Genomic DNA, 27,951 nt, shown 5'->3' on the forward strand with positions numbered 1-27,951 from the left:
CATCTTTCAATGATCTGGTCTTTGGTTGTCTCTCGTAAGTATGTATATATAAACAATCCGTGTTGTTTTATTGTTCTACAGTTTAAGTGTTTGAGTGATAGATTCTAAAAAGCTGGTACTTTTATTAGATACTGGTGTAGCTGATTAGTTTTTTTTTTATGATGCATTGTCTTCACTCCCCCCCCCCCCCTAAACTGGTGATGAAAAAAATTAACTGATGATAGTACACACATTATCAGACTGAATACAGTTAACATATTTAGATGCTGTTGCACCGTAAACGTGACTTCTCTGATGCATTTTAGAAAACTGTGCTATTTTTGACAAGCGTCATACATGATTAAAACAACTAATTAAATCCTAACAACGTTTTTCTGTACTTACCTAGGTCCCAAGAATTTGTAATATCCGGTATCGTTTCTATTTTCCTATTTATAAGTTATCTAATCTCTCCCCTCTCCTCTTATCAGCCATGTCATGTTTCAGAGTTCACATTGATGATGGATATGTGTGGAAAAAACTTGATGTAAACACACTGTAACAATCCACATAAACATCGCATTTTTGTGTTGACTAAATACACTTCACTTGTTTAAATGCGATTGAAACTTCAAAATTACAGTCGACATAAAAGTTTTCTGGGCTTGGTACCGCGTCATAATGTAAAAAAACTACTGCTGCTACATTTACATTATGACGCGGTACCAAACCCAGAAAACTTTTATGTCGACTGACTCTGGCCGCGGAAGCCTACGAAATTATATTCAAAATTACATTTTATGTCATACTTTGGAATATATTGCAGGATTTTTGTCAAACATCATAAATGAAATAACATAAATACTTTGAGCCTTACGACGCTTTTCTTGTACTTAAATTTAGCTAGGTGTGAATCATATGCAATAATTGTTATCGATTATATTTTTCTATGATACATTGTCTTCAGCCTCTCTTCACTTGACACACATTTCATAGTTTAGAATCTTGTTTTATAGATGACAAATAGCTTGATGTAAACGTTGTGATAATGGACAAAAATCACACATTTAGCATTGCGGACGTGTTTTGCTGAGATTTTGGAATACTGTGACATTATAGATATGGAAAATGTTTAATATAAGGCTCTGTTATATCTAAGATCAAGTGAGATCCACATATCAAACTTACAATGCTTTTACCAGTACAGACACCTATTGATGACAGTGAAACAATCCGTGCTACAGTGATCGAACATGTAATACCTTCTGACAGTGGAGCCACCTGTTAGTAAGCAACTGGGTGAAAATTTTGCAGTTTTTTGAGTAATGAAATAGCACTTAAGTATTTTTATAAGCAGATACTGGTACTTAATTACTTACAGAGAATATATATTCGTTCCAATATTCCTCAGTGGAATATAAAGCTTCGAATGCAATTTACTGATCTGACTGGTCCTGTAGAACATTTTTATGGAAGTCAGTGATGCAAATATAGTATAAAACATTTTTAGTGTTTTATGCAGTTCAGATACTTTAACATATTTTTGATAAATATTCCAGATAACTTTTAGGGCAGCCCAGATGGGCTACATTGTAATTGTAGGAGAGGAAGAGAGATGTATATAACTTATAGTTTGATAAGTAATTCAGGTCGTTTGAATACTTTTGAGCACAGTCCAGATTGGGCTACATTGTTATTACCTCTTGCGGTTTATCACGAAGTTCTGACTGGTGGAGAGGAGAGAGAGAGAGAGAGCGAGAAAGGTCTGCGATGCATTTTTTAAATAAATAATTCAGGTCTTTCGGCTACTTTTGAGTACAGTCCAGATGGGTCTCCATTCTAATTGGCTCTTGCTTTCTAAAACAACGTTCTGGTTGGAATAGAGGGGACAAAGAGAGATCTGTGATATGTTTTTAACAAGTGAAATCCGTTTTTTAAAAAAGTCACGAACATCTGCGAAAAAACGAGTGCCACATCAAAAGCGAAGAAAACAGCTTGGTGGAATAATTGGGCGAAGACAGCAGTAAAAGTTAGGAACATACAGGAAAGAAAATTAGACCACGAAAAACAGAAAGAAGATAGTACACGAAATGAATTAGCAATTGAACATCTAGCACAGGAATAATGGAGAAAGAAACTAGCTGTAAAACGACTGATCCTGGAAGGAAAGGAAAAGTGCTGGGAGGACTTTACTACAAAGCTTAAACAGAATGAATATGTAAATATCCCTGCTCTACAATAGGATGATGCTAACTTAATACGAACAGATGAAGGAATGAGGGAGGAAATGAAAAAGTACTTCCACGTGCTGCTAAATGGAGGTGGTGGGCAACACAGCCGTCAACGACTATAGAGTAATTAATGAAGTCCAAACCAACGGACACTGATTAACATGGTACGAGTTAGAAACAGCATTAAAAAGCATGCGGAATGGAAAGTCGACAGACTTTGAAGATCTCAGCTCATAACATGATAAAGTTAGATGGAATATTAAGCTTAAATTGGCTACACAGAGTGCTATCAGTGATATGGGAAGAAAACAAAATCCCAGCACATTGGAGTAAAGGAGTCATCATCGGCCTGTTCAAAATGGGCAGTCGACGTAAATGTGGGAATTACAGAGGCATCACGCTGCTTCACACACCTTGAAGTTGTTAGAAAAGATCATAGAAACGAGACTTACAAAGATAGTAGAACCTTTTCTCGAGGAAAAACAACATGGATTCAGGAAAGACCGATGCACTATACATCTTATTTTTGCAGTAAGAATGAGTGCGAACCCGTAGGCTAGGGTAGCGTTTTTGATTTCTTATCAAAACGTCCTCTGTCCCAGGTTCGAAACCCACTATCGCTTAAATTTTGATTAATAATCAGCATTGGTGGCCGAAGACTTTCGGCATAAGAAGTCACCCCTCATTCTGCCAATGGCCTTGTCAAAGAGTGCACAGGAGCGGACAGAGGTTCAGGGCACTCGCTTGTCCTTGAGGTGGGAAACCACTCCTAAAGGTGGAAGCAATGATCAACGGCATGAGGATACAGAAGGAAATGGAAAATATTGTATTAAATAACGTGTATCCACTGGACATGTGGCCTATAATTGAAAAATTGTCATGATGATCTCCGGAATGAACCCCCATTCGGATCTCTGGGAGGGGACTGCCAATGGGGAGGTGACCATGAGAAAAAGATTGAATAACCAACGGAAGGATAGCGTTCAAATAGACGGGGAGTGGAATGTCAGAAGCTTGAACGTGGTAGGGAAGCTAGGAAATCTGAAATGGGAAATGCAAAGGCTCAATCTAGATATAGTTGGGGTCAGCGAGGTGAAATGGAAAGAAGAGAAGGATTTACGGTGAGATGAGTATAGGGTAATAACAACAGAAGCAGAAAATGGTATAACGGGAGTAAAATTCGTTACGAATAGGGCCGAGATTTTGTTAGTGTGATCAGTTCAGCGAGAGGGTTGCTCTCATCAGAATCGACAGCAACCCAACAACTACAACGATAGTTCAGGTATATATGCCGCAAGTTGAAGATGAAGAGATGGAGGAGACTGAAAGGGAAATACAGTACGTAAAGGGAGATGAAAATGTAATAGTCATGGCGGACTGGAATGCAGTTGTAGGGGAAGGAGTAGAAGAAAGGGTTACAGGAGAATGTGCGCTTGGGACACGTAATGAGAGAGGAGAATGGCTAACAGTATTCTGTAACAAATTTCATCTAGTAATAGCGGATATGCTGTTCAAGAATCACAAGAGGAGGAGGTATAATTGGAAAAGGGCTGGGTCATATTGGACGATTTCAGTTAGATTATATCATGGTCAGACAGATATAGGCTCAGATCACAATGTAGTGGTGACGAAGAGTAGGCTGAAGTTTAAGACCTTATTCGGAAAGAATCAATGTGAAAAGAAGTGGGATACGGAAGTACTAAGGAATGACGAGATACGTTTGAAGTTCTCTAACGCTATAAGGAACAGCTCAGTAGGCAGTACAGTTGAAGGGGAATGGACATCTCTAAGAAGGGCCATCACAGAAGATGGAAAGAAAAACATAGATACAAAGAAGGTAACTGCGAAAAAAACCATGGGTGACAGAAGAAATACTTCAGTTGATCGATGAAAGAAGGAAGTACAAAAATGTTGGTGGAAATTCAGGTATACAAGTCACTGTGAAATGAAACAAATAGGAAGTACTGGGAAGCTAAGACGAAATGGCTGCATGAAAAATGAACTGAAATTGAAAAAAGAAAACATTGTCGGAAGGTCTGACTCAGCATATATGAAAGTCAAAACAACCTTCGGTGAAATTAAAAGGAAGGGTGGTAACAACAAGAGTGCAGCGGGAATCCCACTGTTAAATGCAGACAAGAGAGCAGACAGGTGGAAAGAATACGTTGAAGGCCTCTATGAGGGGGAAGATTTGTCTAATGTCATAGAAAAAGAAACAGGAGTCGCTTTAGAGGAGATAGTTATAGAATCTGAATTTAAGATACTTTTGGAAGATTTAAGATCTAATAAGGAAGAAGAGACAGATAACACTCCATCACAATTTTACATTTTAATTGCACTTCCTTGACTCTTGTGAGGAAAAGTGTGCGGTATACTGCTGCGTCCATTTTCGGTAAACTACCACAAGAATTCAAAAATCTTAGTATTAATCTACGCGCTTTCAAATCGAAACTGAAGAGTTTCCTCATAGATCACTCCTTCCATTCTGTCGAGGAGTTCTTCGATAAATTAAGCGTTGATTACTATATTATATTGATGAGTTTACATAACTTATGGATTGTCTTTTTTGGATTCATAAAAATTTTAATTTATCTTTTATTACTTTTATGTTGTAATTTCATGTACTGACACGTTCCATGACCTTGGGGATTAGCTCCTCAATTTGGCCCTGCGGAACTAGACGTGTAAAAAATAAAATAAAACAAAATAAAATCCGAACACTTCGTTCTTGGTCATTCACTCTTATTATTCCCTCTTGGTTCTTGTACATATTGTATACTACCTGTTTGTCCCTCTAGCTTACCCCTATTTTTCGCAGATTTTCGAAAATTTTGCACCATTTTACCCTGTCGAACGGTTTTTCCAGGTCGACAAGTCCTATGAACGTGTCTTTATTTTTCTTTAGTCTTGCTTCCATTATCAGCCTGCAACGTCAGAATTACGTCTCTGGCGCCTTTAGCTTTCCTTAAGCCGAACTGATCGTCATGTAACACATTCTCAATTTTCTTTTCCATTCTTGTGCGTATTATTCTTGTCAGCAACTTGCACGTGGGAGCTGTTAAGATATTGAGCGATGATTCTGGCACGTGTCAGCTCTTACAGTCTTCGGAATTGTGTGAATGACATTTTCCCGAAAGTCAAATGGTATGTCGCCAGACTCATACATTCTACACACAATCGTTATATTTGGTTTGTTGCCACCTATACCAATGGCTTTCAGAGAAGTTTCACGAGTGGCGAATTTCAAGTAAAACCTACACATTTCTCTTGTTACCACGTTAAAATTTGCTTCTTTTGCCAAAATACAGAGGAGTTTACACAGTCTCATTAACATGTTGTGCACAAGCAGTTGCGAGGGAATTCTGAAACAGTGGCTTATTAAGTTTATTAAGTTAGGAACTAAGGAAAGATAAGGCGAGTATCTTATGAAAAAGCACATCCTCGGTGTAAAATAAAAGTGACATATGCTGTTGCAAAAACCATAGCATTTCACGTTTCACCAGCTTAAAAATTATATTTATTTAGTGGAATAATACGGCAGATAAAGAAGCTTGCATAATAATCACATGGCAAAATACTCTCCACTTTGCGTGCTACCATTTGCCAAAATCTCATTTCGATATCTCAAACCATTTATAAAATGTAAGCAATGCTGTAGATATTTCACTCCGGTTTTAGCGCGGCGCGATCGCAAATGAGTGTGGTGCGTCAGATCAGTCTTCTCGAGATTGGTGACAGATAGAGAACTCCACCAAACTCTAAAGAAAAATTCAATGTGTTAGCTAAGTTTCATAAGCAGCAACATATTGTGTAATGTGCACCAAACGCAAATTCATAGCGTCGGCAATTTTTCATTGGAAACACTTTCGAATTTCGCGCACTGTTTTGCTTCCACATAAATATCTCAATAACTATGACCATTTCGAAATTATGGGCGCATCGTAATGAGCCTGAAATATAAAGCTACAAGCAAAGTAGAAACGAAATTTTTTACCGAATAGTTTCTGTGAAATCGTTTAAGAAACGTTCTATTATTGACGATCGGCCAAAAGGTGGCAGACAGAACCTGTCTCCCCTTCTGCACAAACGAGTGAACTCGCCTAACGCTTTGGACGAAAATTGGTCACTGACCATCGGTCACCGTATCCCGTGCGGACTCCGACGTCCAGTTTAAACTTTCAGAGTACCTCCTCATTCTGTATTTTTCGGCAGGGTCCACTATTTTGCAATGTGACTGCGTGCAGAAGTTTTCATTCGTTCTTTTAAGAATCATGTCACGGAATGGGAGTAGTCTCCAACTGCCCATCTCTGAGCGACAGGTAGAAATATAATGAGACAGCAAAGAGTTAGGAGACTGTTTAACGCTGCTACGTGTTTTCCATTCGCTGGAACTCGGAATCTCCGCGCTTACTGGAGTCGATTTCCAGTTCTTACAGCAGATGGGTCTTAGAGAACACACAACACGCTTTGCTTTAGGATTTTGTAAAGTACCCCTCTGCTCAGGCTCTTGTAATGAACACCTCAGGTTAGGACAGGAGTGATGATGGATGAAGCGAGCCTTACTACTGATGGAGAGATGTCTGTACTCAAGCACTTAGTACAAAAGTAGGGCTGGAATGAGATCTTCCCGCGCATGTCACCGCCGGCCTATTTATGCACTACCCAACTGGTAAGATAGCATATTATCAGGGTTTAGAAACGAATCTAAGTCGCTCTCTTCAGAAGCCGTCTACGTGAACATAGTCTCACGAATCCAGCCTGTTGCTTTCTATGTGAACTTTTGGCAATCTAAGGGTGTTCGCTCCTATCATTCCGTGTAATTTCTACAAATATACAACTTACGCGGGACTGGCCATGTCCACGGAGTATTAACGCAACTGTGCTTTATTCTCCCTACTCACCTGTGCCAAGGCTAAACTTGAGTTCCATACTCTTGTCCGATTAGAAACGGTTCTTTTTAAGGTGTTAGTGGATATCGATAACTTTCATGTTGAAAGTCAATAAATCTATTTTAGTGTCCATCTGTTTCCTTTAATAGCTAGAAGATCCCTCCTCCCACTAATATATCTATGCGAGTGGTTTGGTACCCAGTCGCTTCCCGCTTAGTTTGGCCACCGCTATTAATATTCTTTTAAATACAGCGTTCTCCGTTGAGTGACAATATCTTTGTTTTTAATTAATTTGCACGATCATTTGAAGTCGTTCCTCATTTTATGCATCGAAGGGGTATGCTCAGACCTCAATCGACACCCCACATTACGTTATCATGGGACCCCATCTCTGGCATGCGTGTACACAGTCCAGACGTCAGCACGGGGTACCTAGAACACTACCTCACTTGCGGCGATATCACCTGCGGAAACGAAATCCCTCCAACCCCAACTGTGTGCCGTGGAAGATCGATTTTATCGTGATGTTTAGTAAGGAAATCAAACCAGAGGATTGCAAATAACCTTCACCATCGTGTGGCAACACATCCATGTGCTGTTAGCATCAATGATTAACTTGAACAGTGTGTAAGTAGGCCGTTTATGTGTTTGTATGTTGGCAGCGCCATGTAGCGCTCTGCATTAATAACTCTGACAGCGCTGTGCGCTACATGGAGGTATAAGGAGGGGAGATGCCATGACGTCACAAACTTGAAGCCGACAGAAACCGAGCTCCGCCATTGCAGTTTGGTCAGAAGACTCGTTTCCGATTGTGCTACTGTCTAGAGCTGCTGAAGGTTTTATCATTTTAAAATGCCGGTTTGCGTTGTTTACGGGTGTACTAACCGTTGGAATAGTGCTACCAAGTTAAAAGGAATCACGTTCCATGCGTAAGTGGCCCCGTTCGTAAAATATTGTCGTTTATATTCGTGAGATGTGCGGCCTTGTTTACGTTTTGTGAAACTGTTTTCTTCTTATTTTATTTCAGATTTCCGATCAATGAAGGTCGTAGGGCTCTGTGGTTTCATATGCTTATTTTTCTTGACAAAGCACAAACGATGTTTGTATTTACAAATGAAATTTTGTATAAGTGTGTAAACGAGTAAGTAATATCATCCGGTATGTAAACTAGCATAGCTTTCGGGTTCTGCTTTCAGTTTACATCGACACAAATACAGTAAAAGGTGATTTGAGTTTGAAAAGAGCTTTGTACACTGTTATTTTTCATCATTCGAAGTTCGTATCCAAAAGAAACACTTAAGTTAACGAGACCAAATCAGTTGTATTGCTGGGGCAAAAACGCATTAAAAACAAAACGAAAACACCTGAAAAAGCTATTCTGACGTTGTGTTATGCATCTAAACATTGTAACACTCAACATCTGAAATTATTTCGCAGACATAAAGTTAAATATGAATAACACGCAATTCTAACAAGAGCTCTGTCACTGTTTTGACCAATCAAACATGGCGGCCCACCGGCTTCAAACAGACGTACAGCAGACGGCCATAGTGCCATCTCCCCTCCTTATACCTCCATGGTGCGCACTCAGTAAGAGACTCTGTGGCTGGTCAGACTAGCAGTTGGAGGTGAACAGCCAGCAGTGATGGAAGTTGGGAGTGAGTAGTCAGCAGTGATGGAGGTTAGAGGTTACTAATTAGCAGTGTTGGAGGTTTGCAGTATTACCGCGAGCGGACGGTCTGAATGTGTATCCGTCATGGAGATTACTGATGATTATATAATTTTTTTGAACTGGTTGTCATTTGATTAAGGTAATATCTGGTAAATACATTGTTTGCTCTGCTACAAAATCTTTCCTTTGCTAACCACATGCCCATTAGTAGTTAGAGCCTTCAGTAGTTAGAATATCTTATTTAGCTGGCAGTATTTGTGCTTGCCATCGCTGTAGTTCGTGTCATGAAGATTTTCTGTGAGGTAAGTGACTTATGTATGGGTTATTGTTAGGAATTCTTCTAATTCGGGGCCATTCTTTTGTATTAATTATTTGAAGTCAGGTTATTATTTTTTTGAGCAGTCAGACTGCGTTGTGCTGGAATATTGTGGATCAGTGTTGAAATGAAAAGAATACGTAAAGAGGAAGTAGGCTCAGTACGATCAGTTTCATTCAGCACTTTAATGAAGAAAATTTAATGAAGAAGTTTTATCAGTCGACCCTTAGCCTAGGATACGTCACTGGAATCTTTTGATTGTTCTTGTAGTTTGAATAATTAGAGCATGATTAGAAATTAGTTGTTTGCTACTAGCGCTATAGAGAATTTCCTTTGTAGTTGTAGTTTCTTATTGTTGTACTGTATTGTAATAAACAAAGCAGTTGCGGCGTGCATGTCGATTTGCATTAAGTATCACGCAGTAGCGTTTGCAGCTAATAGAATATTTATTCTTTTCAGAGTTATTTTAGTGTGTCTTCTTAATTTTTTCAAAATTATGATTTTTCTCTGTTATCGTGTGAACTAGTGAGATAAACATTGCGTGTGTAAAATGTCATACTAGGCTGAAAGTAAACTGAAATATGGCAGTGACGACGAGCGTAGCTTGTTAGCACTATGTAGTAACGAAGTGATATACATTCAAGACAATAATTTGGTAATTGTGTATAGGGACATGGATCAGGCAGTAAATAACGGTGTAGAAATGGAAACAATCAGTCAACAGAGAAGTATTGTCGATCGATCGATCAGTAACTTCGCCTCAGGAATGCGGAATAACAACACAATCTTGCAGATTCTACAGATTTAGGTTTTGCGTCATTACCCGTTTCTCAATTTACTCAAGACACACTTCCTGTTTTTCGATATATAAGTATTGTCGGTGTGGATGCATTGCCGAACAGCGCATTGGGACATGTTTCAGGCACTCATGCACTGTTATTGCTATTAATTCAAAAAGCTAATCAAATGGGACAATGGCTCCAAAAATTTTACACAATTGATCAACCAGTTGAACAAGCACGTGAAGGTTTAACTGCTGAGACATCCGAAATCGAATTGAAAGATCAAAAAGTTTCTGAAAATGTAAAAACACAAATTTGTGAACATTTTCCGCCTATCTTTTTACGACACGAAGACACATTACATAATCATGAAGCTGACATAAAAGGACGGCAGATTATTGTTCACGAAAATCACGACACCTTGCAAGCTAAAATTGACTCAGGTGCATCTACCGATACAGTTACGCAACCTGTAAAAGGTAAGGAAAACTTAAAGGACACAGTGGATACGATCACAAATGGACATACTAAAACCTGGTTCATAAAAACACAGGGAGGAAATTAGCACATTATCGGAAAAAAGTAGCCGAACTTTCGGAGCAGTTAACAAATGTATCTACGAAGGTGGATGATGATTTGTATGTTACAACACCGGTAGCCCTTACTGACACAGAGGAGTACAAGGAAATTAGGAAATTCAAACAAAATCAGAATCAAATTAATACGCAACACAAAAGAGAAAAGCGGGAAGTACAAGATCAGTTGGAACGCGTGATACAAGAACTACACATTTCAGAGGCTGCTCGCGTTCGGACACGTGAAGAGCAACTTATAAATATGGAAGAGTTACAAAGTAATAATACTGGATACTTCGGAGATCTTGAAAGGAGTCGGCAAGGTGTAGCGAGCCTTGGGAAGGAACCGCCGACACGACGTAAGAATGACAGATTTGCGACTCGGCGTCATGATGACTTTCACTATAAGCTATTCATCACACTGAAGAATTCTTGTAATGTTATACATTCACAGGCTTGGCTTCATCAATTTTCTTATTGCTTTCCTCCTAACTGGTTATTAGAACAAAAAAAAAAAATAAAAAAGATTATACCATATATCTAGTGTAAAACCGGTTATCGAGAAACAATTTGCTTTCTGACTTAGTCTTTGCCATTAAATTTTTTACTTCAAGTTACTGTTACGCTTTGTCACATTTCGCATGCAGTCAAAAACCTATGGAACACGTTATGAAAATCATTTTGCGAGTTCACTTTTATTAAGAACACAGGACACCGTCTTATTATGTGTACATTTTTGCTCGTTAGTTGCACGATTACGTCACGAATATGAAGCTCACATTCTTGGAACATATACTGCTAATGACGTTTTACTTCAACATTTTGGTTCACTTGAAAAGACATTTTCAATTAAAGTAATTTCAGAGACGTCTCGGAAGAGACGGTATTTGGTTTGTTTGACAACTACACGATTTTGCTATGACGCTACTTATGAGTGACACAATTTTCCTTATTGCTTTTACGCTGAATCTGTTTTATGTCTGCACAGTTTTTCTACTTTCTTCTAAAAAGTAAAACATGTTTTGGTATTGACTTTTGTGGCATGGCTACAGTGAGACAGTTATTTTCGTAACACAACAATATTACTTAGTACAGTACTTTCAAGGTCACGGCAATGCACGTAATAACTACGACATTTATACACGTACCACTTTACTTTGTAAATGATTAAGGTAAGTACATTGATTTTTGTAGACGACGTTAACTACGACACTTGGCACATTTTTACCGCTAACCAATGACAGAAGTTATCTTACAGTAAGAAGCATAGTTTAGCGCTACAGGACACGCATTTGAGTGATTAATTTTTGTACTTCGAACATTTTTAGAAATATTTTTGAACTACGATACTAACTACGGTACTATGATGCAGAGAAGGTTTTCGGCGATTCATTTCATTCCGCAGTTTAAATTTGTATCATCTGAGGGAATAATTACATTATCCCTCATGAGGGTGCGCCTACTTTTTGTACCATGTGTGTGGCAAACGCAAGGACCCCTAGTTAATATGGTATTTGCTTATACAATTTTACACATCGGTACCATATTTCTCTAACACACAATTACACAGCTATCTGGTCATTTAACGGAGAGGAATGAACATTTTTTTACTACGTCACTGACATATGTCTACGCAATTACGCAGTTTGATTACCTTACATTTGTGAAATGGTACCTTGTCTGCATTTTGTGAACTGTTCACATATATTTTCTGAACCATTGTGATACTGTGAGAGATATGAGTGATTATTTTGTATGGGATCATGATTTTTGAAGTACGTTTGAGGTAGATGACACTTCCGTTCAATTTGACTCAGCATTTGCAGAATTAAATTAAGAAGTTTTATCTTCCCAGTTATTCCAGTTTAAATAAAAAACTTAATTAAGAAGTTTCATGTGTTATCCCCAATAAACATATTATTACCATCTCCACGCAACCTGTAACGTGGAGACCCTGTAACGCACCTGTTTATTTATATAGTTAGCTTGTCTGACGTAAAATTGTTGTGTTATATAGCCCGGTACATTATTATGTGAATTTGAATTGGAAATTCCTTACAGAAGTTATATCAGATCACCAACCGAACCGACCTGCCATTTATTCCCTGAGCATCTTAAAAAAATTACTGAATAGGCCTCAACACAGGATAAATCAGTAAATCTTGATATACCTTGATAGTCCTTACTAATTCTGTATGAGGATCAGCTTGAGAAACGCTCTTAAATGTACTAACAATCTTACACGTGTGAGCTGGCCTGGAAGAGCCTCGATAGCAAATAGGATAAACAGCGGGGCAGTTATTGAACAGCAGGACTGCCGTTTACTATAAATTTATTTCAGAATTAATTGTTTGAAAGGGAAGCACATGAACACAGGCACATTTAACAGAAAAACCTTAACCTACTATAGAGTGTTGGTACTGAACATTGCTTGTAAAAACGGGCTGAAGTACATACATGAATAACACAATCGTGAGTGCTGTGAAAAAGATGAATTAACACTCTCGTACATTCAGTCTAACCATTCATCATAGAGAAAGAAGTTGCTCAGTAATTTAATAAAGGAAACGAGACCTACATTGGGTTACAGAGACTAGCTTCGATGGTCGAATACTTCAGCACAAAATTATTCCCAGATTTATGAAAAGATAAGCAAGACTGTAATCAACAACAATGAATAGGGACTACGTCCTGCGAACAATTCTTCCAAAAGATAGGAAACACAAAAACATCACTAGTAACCACGTGGCTGCACACTATAAAGAAAACTCGATAAAATATAAAAAAAGACAAGAAAGATCACGAAATCAAAAAATAAAACATGAGAACTTATTTAATCAAGGAAATTTGCTCATTCGCAAGCATAGGATACAAAACCAAAATATCACGAACAAAGCACTTGGTAATGGTTACCAGACATTTTATTAGCATGACTAACTGACTAATGGCCTTTTATTAACATGACTAACGAATGTTAAAACCACACACACACTGTTCATAATGAGTTACACTATTTATTCAGGAATCTAGTCAGACCCATAGATCCTCGTGGCCTCATGCCCACAATCCCAAAGTTATAGATTACAAAGAAAACACTACTATAAATTCCAAAAATTGCTAAATGATTCTCAGTTCTTGCAAACGTAAGTTATCCTGACTTACTCTGTAATGACTGAAATCTACCAACAAATAAATTGAAAACTCAGTTAAGCTGAAACTTACACACTCACAAAACCACAACATAAGGACTAAAACTAGACGTTACCACCTCGACGATTCCCAGCGCAGTGAGGCTGCTCGGACCGGAAGCCGGATCACAGATAGTATGCACTTTCCTCCTCTCCCAATTTAACAAAAGCGACAGATCATCGCTCGCTGGTGTCTTTCTGACTCAACAGATTTCTCCTTCGCTATACACAGAAGCTGGCTAAGCCGTCCCTACGTACCTCAAACCCAAAAACATATAGACACTCCAGAAGACGACAAACACTCTTCCAGGCTGTCAGCCAGAGGGAAGGAACAAGGAAAACATAGTGTGACAACGCAGATATATGATGGTTGATTTTATGTGTCAAATTAAACTCTTAATATGTATCTAGCTAATGTGGAAAATGATTTAGATATGAAATACAGTTCAGATATGGTAATTTAATATTGAAATATCACCATGGCTGCATGGCTACCAGATACAGCACCAGCTGAACATCCTCTCAGTTTGAATTTTTGGGAGCACGGACATCTAAGCGACACTGTTCAGAAACGTAAAAGTCTGTATCAACCATGAAAGTCAGTGAAGTGACTCGTGTAGAAACTCTTCAACCCTAGTCTCTTTCTGCTTAAGAAATCTAGTGCGACGACCGATACGTGTGTCCCTGTATTGTTGGAAACCTATGTTCCTCTCCACCAACAAAACTCCGCAAGCATTAGTCCATCTCTGCATCTACTCTTCCAGTACTGCACTTTATTGGGAACTTTCTCGACGTCTGATACGTTCATATTTGGGTTTAACGAACACTTTTGGTGATGACGATTGTTCCCGTTTCTTGTCCCTCAGTTGTCCACACACATAACATGCTGGCTGATGACAATGTTGTTGAGGCACCCGCAGCCACACTTGCGACATTTTATTGCCGAAGCAAACACACGACGGTCGCCACACCCTATTCGCTATGTCTATCTCATCCAATGCAGCCAAATCAGATGGATTCTCCATTCTAACTGAATTCGGGAACTCCACTACAGATTCTTAGCTTCCTAGTGTAGCAGAGCATTGACTTCCTCATTCTGCGTTAGCTCTCACATTTGGACGTTCATCCAATCTGAGAATGATTCAGTTGACTCCGCAGGACTTTTAGTGGGCGTGGAGGTTGGACAGGTGGCGTCGAGAGGCTATTGTTACAGGAGGCTGATTTCGGGAGATGGTGTGGGTGGCTGTCATATGTCCAAAGCATAGCAGTACTACGTAGAACCACGTAGGCGGCACTCAGGTGCCACGCCCAGCACGTTGTAGGCAGTATTTTGCAGTCAATTAGTATGGCCCTTCACCAGGCGAAGGCCCAGGTTTGTCAAAAACTCTTTCAGTCACGGTAGTGACCAGACAGCAGTAGCAGCTTGCATCGGCTAAGTTCCACTACAGCCGGTGGATACGAAGTCTTCTCTTGGCAGTCGGCAGCACAATACGATCGCCAGTTAAATTATCCTGTAACTAGCAAGATTGTCATTCCGTGGGGATCCAAGATCCAGATGGTATGACCAGATACTGAAACTGAGGCTTCTGAACTGGTTAAGAGGTGGAGCCCCTCCACGCCCACACCCGCGTGATGGCCAATACAAAATCTACTGCCATTTCTGCATAACGATTAGTTTTCTCTAAGGTGAGGTCTCGAAGGATGTGGGTACTACGATGTTTGCGTATGTCTGGTTAAGGTTAACCACTAATACGCGCTCACCTGGATATAGATTGGGTCGAAATTCGAACGAAGGGTAGAGGTTTGAAGGACCGAGGAAAAAAAGTGTCAAGGCAAGAGCCAAGGGGAAAAAACTTCTACGATAGTTGGGTAGGGTTGTAAGAGCAGTAGCGGTTTTCTTGCTGCCTGCGACAGATCATACAAGGATAGGCTCTGTTTGTGGTGGATATCATTTGACGTTGTGCGGTGGTGTTACTCGGCGGTTGCGGCTGGGTGCCGGTGTTGATTGCTCGAACAAAAAAATGGCTCTGAGCACTATGGAACTTAACATCTGTGGTCATCAGTCCCCTAGAACTTAGAACTACTTAAACCTAACTAACCTAAGGACATCACACACATCCATGCCCAAGGCAGGATTCGAACCTGCGACCGTAGCGGTCACGCGGTTCCAGACTGAAGCGCCTAGAACCGCACGGCCACTCCGACCGGCTTGCTCGGACAGCGTCAGCATAACTGTAATAGGTTCATCATCATTTTGCGTCCGATAGGTCATATGTCAGATTCACAGTGTGGGGTAGTGTCGGCAGTTTGTTTGTGCGTCAGTGTGCGAACTTGTCGGTTTCCCTGCTGTAGCCTGTTTGTCGGCTTTAATAGAGATGGCATATCCAATTAACCTTGCTGTTATGCAGGGGCTTGCCGATGTTGTCGCTTGTGGATATATGTTAGCTTGCCATAGGTGATTATGCCCTAGCTAGTAGCGTATTTGGTCGCTTATGCTTCTACCTATGATTGTGTGTGTGTGTCGCCGTTATTTGCCCTCAGTATCTGGATGTGTCACCGGACTTGTCCCTACCATGGTGCCTCAGTTATTGTCTGTTCCCCTTGCCTTAAGCCTTCCCGTCAGTTGGAGGACGCCGCAGCGTGACTGAGCTTGGAGGTTACATGTTATGGCTCTGTATAGCAAGGCTTACATAACGACTCATTAGGTGCTGTCATACTGCGCCGTTTGCACGTCCTAGTTATGGCTCGGCTCAGTGTGGAAACGTATTTCGATCGGCGCTCTGGCTTCTGCAACATTGCACTCTTCGCGTGGCCTAGATATCGGTTGTGACACACTGTGTGAGCCGGATCTGATTCTCGACCATCTGCGCCAAGTAATAACCGTAAAAATTCATTTGCGCACCCCGGGAGTTGGTCCTGTTGTGTAACAAATTTGAAGAGGGAGATTGAAACAAGCTATGCCTGAGAAAACTGCGTAACTGGTGCTGAAAAATAGCATAAATCATAATAGTAAAACAATATACTTCTTTCGCAAAGTGGGGATTACCCTAAAACTTAATTTACTGCAGGAATGCCGGCCGCGGTGGCCGTGCGGTTCTGGCGCTGCAGTCCGGAACCGCGGGGCTGCTACGGTCGCAGGTTCGAATCCTGCCTCGGGCATGGGTGTGTGTGATGTCCTTAGGTTAGTTAGGTTTAAGTAGTTCTAAGTTCTAGGGGACTTATGACCTAAGATGTTGAGTCTCATAGTGCTCAGAACCATTTGAAGCGGATGCCCGCATCTCGTGGTCGTGCGGTAGCGTTCTCGCTTCCCACGCCCGGGTTCCCGGGTTCGATTCCCGGCGGGGTCAGGGATTTTCTCTGCCTCGTGATGGCTGGGTGTTGTGTGCTGTCCTTAGGTTAGTTAGGTTTAAGTAGTTCTAAGTTCTAGGGGACTGATGACCATAGATGTTTGGTCCCATAGTGCTCAGAGCCATTTGAACCATTTGAACCATTTGAAGCCATACTGCAGGAATATAATCCTCTGTCACTCTCTGTGTTAGTTATTGATGATGAGTGTAGAGTTTCTATAAAAACAGGGGTAGTTTTGCTATATAAAGAAGTGGCGTACCACATGGTAGGTGAATATTTGCAATAAAATCATATTTTATTTAGAGTTTTTTACGCACACTACCAAAACTCTGCTAACATATTTATTATGGTGCAATTTACGTCACAGTCTGGCAGATGTCAGAGTTTAAAGTGCTGCATGACATATATTAATTGGTTCAAAATATGTTTCTTGTATTATTAGCGCTGCGAAAGGCTGTGGGTCCCAGTAGCGTTGTGGGATGGATGGGATACTCCAGGCAAACTCGTTTTCATAAAACTAACTAGATGCATAACATATTTTAATAAATGAACATGTGGTGTACAACATTTTAATCTGGACTCGATCCACAGTATTAATACGTCAAATAATTTCTGTTACTAGGTTATCACTTTCTGAATGAGGCTGTAAGCTGCTTCAGTCCCATCTCACCTCTCTCACACTCGGATATATGTCGCATTACAGAAAACCTCATAGAAAAGTGGAGAGGAGATGAAGGATGTCACTATGGATAGGTTCGAGCAGAGGTACCGCCTTAGTATTGGTGCTCGACAACTGCATGTTTCAGAAAATTTCCTGGAACTATTCAAAACTGAAATTTAACTACGGATACCGTAAGAAACTTTTTTCCGACTAGGTTTTCTGGACACGGCAAATTAATCTGCCAGATGATAGCATTATTGACGAAAGTACCAGGAGCATAATAACAAGTTTAACAGTTGATCGGAGGTATACATAAAAATGTCGTTAACGAATTCTTTGTAACACAATCTAAAGAAAATTTTATCTGTTACTTACTCTTTGTTCTGTGCTTGTAGTGACTTGTCACGTTATAATGTACCACTTTTCTCACGAGTAACTGATTCTGTATCAAATCCAGTCTCGACTTCCACATGTTATATTTCTTTTATAAAGAGCTGCATTTCCATTTATTTTGCATGAATAAAGTAAGGTTAGAGAGCTCAGTTTTATAACAGTAGATGGGTGAGAACCATTATGGTTGCGTGTAAATAAAATAGCTTTCTGTTGGGTAACGGATACTGTAAAGTAACTGAAATGCGATACATAGCTGAGCTTTTGCGTTTTCATAACTGGGTCGTTTGGTGATGGCGCGGAATAGTCATGAGGTGCGGTAAAGCCAGCTTCGCCACACGCCGTTCGCTCGTATGACAGTTTAGAGACGGTTATTGTGCATATGCCGCTAGCTGTGCTTTGCCGTTTTCAGCAGAATGGGGCACCGCAGGGTACATATCATTGAGTTCACTGAATACTCTGGTGTCTCACTAACTGAGGGAAATGCTTTTGGCTATGAATGAATGAGTTATAACTTTCTGTGTTAGCCCGTCTCCATAGTTAACACAGCAAATACGGCTAGCACCGCACCCAATGATTACGTCTGAATGATTTTCTAGTGCCAGTTACGGTGCGCATAATTTCGAATACAGTCCTCAGTATAAAGGAATCTTCTTTTGCTGTCAACATCAGTGATAATCAGCGTTAACTAATGTGATGTGTGTCAAAAAATGGTTCAAATGGCTCTGAGCACTATGGGACTCAACTGCTGAGGTCATTAGTCCCCTAGAACTTAGAACTAGTTAAACCTAACTAACCTAAGGACATCACACACATCCATGCCCGAGGCAGGATTCGAACCTGCGACCGTAGCGGTCTCGCGGTTCCAGACTGCAGCGCCAGAACCGCGCGGCCACTTCGGCCGGCTAATGTGTGTCATTATACTGTATATCAGTCAGGTTCCTTTCAGAGTTTGCTGATACAATAGCTCCATATTTAGCAATTATCTACAACCGCTCGCTCAAAGAAAGATCCGTACCTAAAGACTGGAAAATTGCTCAAGTCACACCAATACCCAAAAAGAGAAGTGGGAGTAATCCGCTAAATTACAGGCCCATATCACTAACGTCGATTTGCAGTAGGTTTTTGGAACATATACTCTATTCGCACATTATGAAGTACCTCGAAGAAAACGATTTATTGACACATAGCACGGATTCAGAGAAATCGTTCTTGCGAAACACAACTAGCTCTTTATACTCACGAAGTAATGAGTGCTAACGAGAGGGGATGGCAAATTGATTCTATATTTTTAGATTCCCAGAAGGCGTTCTACATCGTTCCTCACAAACGTCTTCTAACCAAACTGCGTGCCTATGGAATATCGCCTCAGCTGTGCGACTGGATTCGTGATTTCCTGTCAGAAAGGTTCCCCAGGGAAGTGTTATAGGCCCTCTATTGTTCCTGATCTATATTGACGACGTAGGAGACAATCTGAGTAGCCGTCTTAGACTGTTTTCAGATGATGCTGTCATTTAACGTCTTGTAAAGTCAACAGATGACCAAAATGAATTGCAAAATGATTTAGATATCTCTATGGTTCGAAAAGCGGCAATTGACCCTGAATAAAGAAAAGTGTGAAGGTATTCACATAAGTACTAAAAGAAATCCGCTAAATTTCGATTACGCGATAAATCACACAAATTCGAAAGCTGTAAATTCAACTAAATACTTAGGATTTTAAACATAGCTGCGCTACAGGGACTTAGGGATTACAATTACAAATAGCCTAAATTGGAACGGTCACATAGATAATGTTGTGGGTAGAGCAAACCAAAGACTGCGATTCATTGGCAGAATACTTAAAAGGTGCAACAGGTCTACTAAAGAGACTGCTTACACCACGCTTGTCCGCCCTATTCTGGAGTATTGCTGTGCTGCGTGGGATCCGCATCAGGTGGGACTGACGAATAACATTGGAAAAGTACAGACAGGGACAGCTCGTTTTGTACTATCGCGAAACAGGGGAGATAGTGCCACAGACATGATACGTGAATGGGAGTGGCAACCATTAAAACAAAGGCATTTTTCGTTGCGACGGGTTCTTGTGATGAAATTTCAATCACCAGTTTTCTCCTCCAACTGCTAAAACATTCTGGTGGCACCCACCTACATAGGGAGAAACGATCATCACGATACAATAAGAGCAATCAGGGCTCGCACAGAAAAATTTAAGAGCTCGTTTTACCCGCGTGCCTTTCGAGAGTGAAACGGTAGAGAGACGGCTTGAAGGTGGTTCATTGTACCCTCTGCCAGGCACTTTACTGTGAGTAGCAGAGTAATCACGTACATGTAGATGTAGATTAAACCTAATGTTGTGCGACATATATAACACTGGTGTTGATGAATGACACTGGCAAATGTTGGACTCGATCCACAGTATTAATACGTCAAATAATTTCTGTTACTAGGTTATCAGTTTCTCAATGAGGCTGTAAGCTGCTTCAGTCCCATCTCACCTCTCTCACACTCGGATATATGTCGCATTACAGAAAACTACCGTAAGAAACTTTTTTCCGACTAGGTTTTCTGGACACGGCAAATTGATCGTTTCGTAAAGAGGAAGACTCTATATGGTTGCTGTATAAAAACCATCAACGGAAAATTGCAAATCGCAATCTTCATGACCTTGAATTACAAACTACAAAACACCTGAGGACAATTATGATTACGAGAGGTGTACAATAGCTGAAAAAAAATCGGAACACCAAGAAGAATTTGTGCGTCATAACCAAAAGTTGGTAGGCGTATTTCTACATCTGGAAGATGATGTCTATTCAGGTTTCACGTCAGTCACCTATGAGTGGAGGTAGTAAAGTCGCTATGACGATGCAAATCAGGTTTGCTTCAAATATACGCTGTGAAACGTCCCCTTAGAAAAATTATACATGACTGTGCTTAAACTGACACAATATTTTTAGCGCAACGCAATCTGACTTTCAAAAATCCCTACAAAAGAATGGCCCTGACTAACATTAACCTATTCGTTTCACAAATCACTTACCTCACAAAAATCTTCGTTACTCGAACTACTGCAATACAGCGAGCGCAACTACTGCCAGCTAAATAAAAGATTCAAACTACTGAAGGCACTAACTACTGATAGGCATAGTTAGCAAATGAAAGATTTTGATAGAGAACAAACAATGTATTTACCTTAATAGTGTTCAAAAGTCATAATATATATAGCAGTTCATGACATCCAGTCTTACAAATTTCAAAACTCCGCCATTTCTCTCCCCACATCCACCACTGCTGGCGGCTCACCTCCAACTGCGCAACGCTACGCGCTGTTAACATCCAGCTGCCCAACACTACAATAGCCAACAACAATGCAAACCAGCCACAGACTGCACACAGCACAGCCAGTGATTTTCATACAGAGCGCTACGTGGCGTTACCAATAAAAAAAACCTATACAGCCTACTTACAGTTGTAACGACCGTGAGCGTTTAGATTGGACGTGGTGAGTTGATGTTAGTCAAGAACGCTTTTAAGGCGAAAAATACGCCATCATCAACACCTCATTGAGTTTGAAAGAGGCCGTGTAGTAGGACTACGAGAAGCTGTATGTTCCGTCTGCGATGTTACAGAAAGACATGGCAGCAATGCAGCCACTATACACTGATCTGTTGGAACATTATAACCACGTGTTGAGTGGTACTTAAGTAAATAAATTAGTGAAATCAAAGTGAACTAGAAATTAGAATATAAATGAAAACCTTGGTTTAGTTTAGAGAGTTACATACTCGCAAACAGCGGGCAGAACAGCAGAACAGAAGAGACAATGACCGTGAAGTCAGCAAGTTCCACATAAGCGGGCGCTGTCGATTCAGCCGTCAGGGCATCGCCCGACCGACTCACGTGTTTCTCAGTTGTCGCATGTGAGCAAAGGCCCTCGCCTACATTCCAAGAGCCAATGACCGACGTTAAGAAGATTCTTCGAGAAGCTTTTCAACGTGACAGCAGAGGCAATGACCGGCTCACGTGTTTCTCAGTCGTCACGTGTGATCAAAGGCCCTCGCCTACCTTCCAAGAGCCAATGACCGACGTTAAGAAGATTCTTCGAGGAGCTTCTCAACGTGACAGAAGAGGCAATGACCGTGAAGTCGTTCACCTCCAGTAAACTGAAGTGAATAAATACGCGAGACGTAGTAGGCCAGACAGAGGGAGACGGAGACGGAGACGGGGACGGAGACGAAGACGAAGACGAAGACGAGAGACGAAGGAAGAAAAGAAGAGTAGCAGTAGTTTTCAGTCAGTTTCGGTGCTGAAGACCGTCATGCAAGAAGAGTCTGCATCATGCACAGACGAACCAAGTCCGCCACTGTAATGGAATAGCAAGCAGCAACCGCGGCGCCAGAAGACAGAAGTTAAAAGGTATTTGAAGTCTGATTTTTACATACCTGGGTGACTCGTGAGGACGGGAAGGAGACGGCCTCACCTCATCACCTCAGCAGTCACCTGTGAGCTAGGATGAAGACCTGACAGCCGAAGACTGGCAAGCGGGAGTCCGTGGTTCGAGTCCGGGACACTGGCCTTGCCCCGCCGCGCTGCTCCGCTGGTCGACGCACAACACACGCGGCCGCTTAGAGAAGAGAAACACTGGGACGCCACATCCAAGGTATCACCATCCGATGCACGACTTCGCTCGCAATAATTAAACGGGCCACCTCGCGTTGCGCGTCTCCAGTCAACTGGGCGAGACGGCGACACGAGATACACACCGCTACGCGTAATCAGACGCCGCCGCCGCCGCCGCCGCCGCTGCCGCAGCAGAAGACTTCACAAACGACACAGCTGCCGCTCTCCAAATCAAAACATCCCGTAAGATACAGTTGTACAGATCTACAGTAAGGTACAGTTGTACAAGGAAGAACCCACCCTGCCCACATGTTGTTAAGAGAGAAAAGTTAATTTATTTAATATTTTCACCCTGACAGAATGCTTTAGAATGCTCATCCTGACAATTGACAGCATCAAAAGAGAAAACCCTGTCACATTTAGTGACAGAAGTGTCACATTCAGTAACACAACTGTTACACACGGACCTACTATCGATATCAGCCCGCCCAGGCGACAGCAGCGTCACCTGGCGAGGAACGACTGCACACACACACACACACACACACACACACACACACAGACACACACACACAGAGACACACACACGCCCGCGCAAGATGCATCTGGTATCAGTGAGCGTGCTGTCCGTGTGTAGAATGAGGAAGGCGCGCGATCTATCTGAGCTTGATCGAGGGCAGATTGAGTGGCCCGGAGGCTTGGCACGAGCATTTCGGGTGTTCGAGGACTGTTACGGTGAATGCCTTCAACACGTAGCGAAACCAAATCCACGCGTCTTCGGGTTGGGCGGCCACCCTTCATTACAAATGTCGGACTTCGTAGGCTGGGCAGACTGGAAAAACAGGACAGGCGTCGAAACGTGGTGAAACTAACATCAGACTTTAACGGCGGGTAGAGTACAAGTGTGTCTGAATGCACAGTGCACTGAACACTTCTGTGGGCCTTCGCAGCCGACAAGTGCCAATGTTAACATGACGACATCGGCAAATGCGGCTGAAATGGGCAGGTGATCATCGGCACTGGACATTGGCGCAGAGGCAGAGCGTTGATGGTCTGATTCATCCCGATACCTTCATCGTGCCAGTGGGAGGGCGCGAATTCGTCGTCGTCCGCGGGAACAGCTCCTTGACACCTGCACTGCAGCACGGACACAAGCTGGCGGCGGCTCCATTATGCCCTGGGGAACATTAACACAGGCACAGATGGGTCCAGTGGAGCTCGTGCAAAGCATCATGACGGCAAGAATTATCAGAAGCTGGTCGCAGACCATGCACAGCCGTCCATGACGATCAGGTTTCCTGACGGCAGTGGCATTTTCCAGCAACATATTGCGCCATGTCACAAGGTCGGGAGTGTGATGGAGTGGTTCGAGGAACACAGTGGTGAGTTTCAGCTGATGTGCACGTCCTCCAGCTCACCAGATCTGAACTTGATCGAACATACAGGGTGTTTCAAAAATGACCGGTATATTTGAAATGGCAATAAAAACTAAACGAGCAGCGATAGAAATACACCGTTTGTTGCAATATGCTTGGGACAACAGTACATTTTCAGGCGGACAAACGTTCGAAATTACAGTAGTTATAATTTTCAACAACAGATGGCGCTGCAAGTGATGTGAAAGATATAGAAGACAACGCAGTCTGTGGGTGCGCCATTCTGTACGTCGTCTTTCTGCTGTAAGCGTGTGCTGTTCACAACGTGCAAGTGTGCTGTAGGCAACATGGTTTATTCCTTAGAACAGAGGATTTTTCTGGTGTTGGAATTCCACCGCCTAGAACACAGTGTTGTTGCAACAAGACGAAGTTTTCAACGGAGGTTTAATGTAACCAAAGGACTGAAAAGCGATACAATAAAGGATCTGTTTGAAAAATTTCAACGGACTGGGAACGTGACGGATGAACGTGCTGGAAAGGTAGGGCGACCGCGTACGGCAACCACAGAGGGCAACGCGCAGCTAGTGCAGCAGGTGATCCGACAGCGGCCTCGGGTTTCCGTTCGCCGTGTTGCAGCTGCGGTCCAAATGACGCCAACGTCCACGTATCGTCTCATGCGCCAGAGTTTACACCTCTATCCATACAAAATTCAAACGCGGCAACCCCTCAGCGCCGCTACCATTGCTGCATGAGAAACATTCGCTAACGATATAGTGCACAGGATTGATGACGGCGATATGCATGTGGGCAGCATTTGGTTTACTGACGAAGCTTATTTTTACCTGGACGGCTTCGTCAATAAACAGAACTGGCGCATATGGGGAACCGAAAAGCCCCATGTTGCAGTCCCATCGTCCCTGCAGCCTCAAAAAGTACTGGTCTGGGCCGCCATTTCTTCCAAAGGAATCATTGGCCCATTTTTCAGATCCGAAACGATTACTGCATCACGCTATCTGGACATTCTTCGTGAATTTGTGGCGGTACAGACTGCCTTAGACGACACTGCGAACACCTCGTGGTTTATGCAAGATGGTGCCCGGCCACATCGCACGGCCGACGTCTTTAATTTCCTGAATGAATATTTCGATGATCGTGTGATTGCTTTGGGCTATCCGAAACATACATGAGGCGGCGTGGATTGGCCTCCCTATTCGCCAGACATGAACCCCTGTGACTTCTTTCTGTGGGGACACTTGAAAGACCAGGTGTACCGCCAGAATCCAGAAACAATTGAACAGCTGAAGCAGTACATCGCATCTGCATGTGAAGCCATTCCGCCAGACACATTGTCAAAGGTTTCGGGTAATTTCATTCAGAGACTACGCCATATTATTGCTACGCATGGTGGATATGTGGAAAATATCGTACTATAGAGTTTCCCAGACCGCAGCGCCATCTGTTGTTGAAAATTGTAACTATTGTAATTTCGAAATTTTGTCTGCCTGAAAATGTACTGTTGTCCCAAGCATATTGCAACAAACGGTGTATTTCTATCGCTGCTCGTTTAGTTTTTATTGCCGTTTCAAATATACCGGTCATTTTTGAAACACCCTGTATCTGGGATGTGATTAAACGTGGTGTCACAGCTCATCGCTCTCCTCCACGGAATTTATCAGAATTAGGTTACTTGGGCGTGCAGATGTAGTGTCAACGCCCTACAGCTACCTACCTAGTTCTCATTGTTTCCATGCTACGATGTGTCACTACTGTTATCTGCGTCAAAGGTAGACATACCGGCTATTAGGTGGTGGCCATAACGTTCTGGCTGATCAGTACACATGATAGGTGGCAGCAGTGTTCACGGGAATATACGGTCGCAGGATGACCATGTTCCGGACGTCCACGTTGCACTGGCAGCAATTTGAGGAGCAGTGGGGACCACAATGACTCAACGAACTGTTACAAAGCGTGTACTTCAAGGAAAACTCCCAGCTAGACCCCAAACCACCACCATCAGCGATTTCAGTAGTGACAAGTGATAGCTCATTGGAGGGAAGAGTGGAGATCTATTGTCTCCAGAATGAGATATTCACTCTGCAGCGGAGTGTGCGCTGATATGAAACTTCCTGGCAGATCAAAACTGTGTGCCCGACCGAGACTCGAACTCGGGACCTTGCATTTCGCGGGCAAGTGCTCTAACACCGAGTTCGAGTCTCGGTCGGGCACACAGTTTTAATCTGCCAGGAAGTTTCGAGATCTATTGTGTTTTCTAATGAAGGCTGGGTCCGTCTCGGTGCCCTGACGACTGTGTGCTGGTTAGAACAAGACCAGTTGGGGGCCTGCAACCAAACTGTCTGCACTTTAGACACAGTGGACCTATACCTGGAGTTAGGTCTTGGATGCGATTTCGTATGACAGCTGGAGCACTCTCGGGGTCATTCCACGCTCCCTGGCTGCAAATTCGTACGTCAGTCTGGTGATTCGACCTGTTGTGCTGCCATTCATGAAGAGCATTCTGGAGGATGTTTTCCAGCAGGATAACGCTCGTCGACGTGCAGCTCTTGTAACCCAACGTGTTCTACAGGGTATCGATATGTTGCCACGGCCTATTCGATCACCAGGTCTGTCTGCAGTCAAGCACATATGGGACAGAATTGAAATGAAAATCAGCATTGGCCGTACTTTGTTGTTTTATTGTCAGCAAAATCGATTTTCGGTCACATAGTGATCAGTTTATGTGATCGCTCTAAGCTTGTGGTTATAGCTTGATACCAGTGCCTACCAGTTTTAGTTGTATATTACAGCACTGAGGATGGTTACTAAGTGACCGCAAATCGATTTTGCTGACAATAAAACAACAAAATACGGCCAATGCTGATTTTCCTTTTAATTCTATTCACTATTTGGTCGTGGTGCACACAACACGCCATGGAGTCGCCAATCAACATATGGGACATCTTCGGACGGCAACTCTAGCGTCGTCCACAACAGCATTAACCGTCCATATATTGACCGACCAAGTACAACGGGAGTGGAGCTCCATCCCACAAACTGGCATCCGACACCTGTAGAACGCAATTCATGCACGTTTGCGTGCTTGCATTCAACATTCTGGCGGTTACACTGGGTGTTAATTAATGTACCGGCATTTATATTTGCAATTGCTTATCTCCCACGTACATTAACCTGTGGTCCTGCAGTGTAAATCACTTAAATATTTTGTCTAGACATATGTATTCCCGAAATTTCAGTGCTCTACATTAATTATTTTTTGTTGTTGCAATTTTTTTTCATCAATGTATAACAATGGACGACATATTCCCGGGGAGACTCCGCCAATGCAGAACGTTAGTTAGAAGTATTTCTCATTGCAGTCTTAGTTGCAAATATTCGCACTTGATTACTAGCATTTCTTTAATGGTATGGAAAAATAAGCAAAATTTAAAATAGGACATTTCAAATTTTAAATGAATATTGACATTACGCAGATTGACAGTATTTAAAACTTAAAATAATACCTGATTAATCAGGTGTAGTGGAGAGTCATAGTTCTTAAAAGAGGGTGAGATAGTCAGTGGAGCACAATAAAGGTAACAGCAGTACGCTTGTGAGACAATTCCATGGCATCTAGCATTATACTGAAATCGTTATGCAAGATGCATATCTATGCCTCATGAATGACGGGCAGGAAACAGAGGAAAGAAGAAAAAATACTGATATTGTGAATTATTAAAATACAACAAAGAACTATCTAAAAGACGTACAATTAATTTGACATTAAGAAGGACGTGAAATAATACACTGAATTTAATACAAGACACACCTTGTTAAAATTTATGACTAAATTAAAGGAATGAAATAAGAGAGCGCACAGTTTTCACCAGATGGCGTCTGAGGTGTGGTACGCTCATAGACATCGGG

This window comes from Schistocerca nitens, chromosome 5 (assembly GCF_023898315.1).
Source record: "Schistocerca nitens isolate TAMUIC-IGC-003100 chromosome 5, iqSchNite1.1, whole genome shotgun sequence".
NCBI lineage: Eukaryota > Metazoa > Arthropoda > Insecta > Orthoptera > Acrididae > Schistocerca > Schistocerca nitens.